Source organism: Triticum aestivum, chromosome 6B, assembly GCF_018294505.1.
Source record: "Triticum aestivum cultivar Chinese Spring chromosome 6B, IWGSC CS RefSeq v2.1, whole genome shotgun sequence".
In the NCBI taxonomy this organism is placed as follows: Eukaryota; Viridiplantae; Streptophyta; class Magnoliopsida; order Poales; family Poaceae; genus Triticum; species Triticum aestivum.
The window spans coordinates 18,859,152-18,859,638 of NC_057810.1; positions in this window are offsets into that span (position 1 = coordinate 18,859,152).

The window sequence follows — 487 nt, forward strand, 5'->3', positions numbered from 1 at the left end:
GTAGACGTTCCTATGTCAAAGGAACCTTTGGCGATTCCCGGCGTAACACCGGTTGTTTGAAAGAACATGCAAATTCATCCGTGAATCAGTAAAGGACACATGGTGCATTTTTTTACAATCCATCGCAGAAATTTGTGATACCATATAACTGAATTTCTTTTCAGCGGAAAAGAGTTCATTAAATATTGGCACTTGGCAGGAGTACAATCAAAGTTCATCGCTGTATCGATAGTTTTTTTCATGGCAAGCTAGGCAGGCTTCAAGCTCACTACCGCTACGTTATAGCAGCTGCATTCAGCACGCTGGCTTCACATCGTTCAGGCAGGAATCCGGCAAGTCGAACTACGTAGCAGCGTAGCCATCCCTCTATATCTGTAGTAATTGCAGGACCTTAGCCAATATTCATGGACAACGTGGACTGAGAAATGGGTGTCTCCGATGTGTGTATGTATTGACGCATTGTGTTGTCATGCTCAGTGGCGGAGAC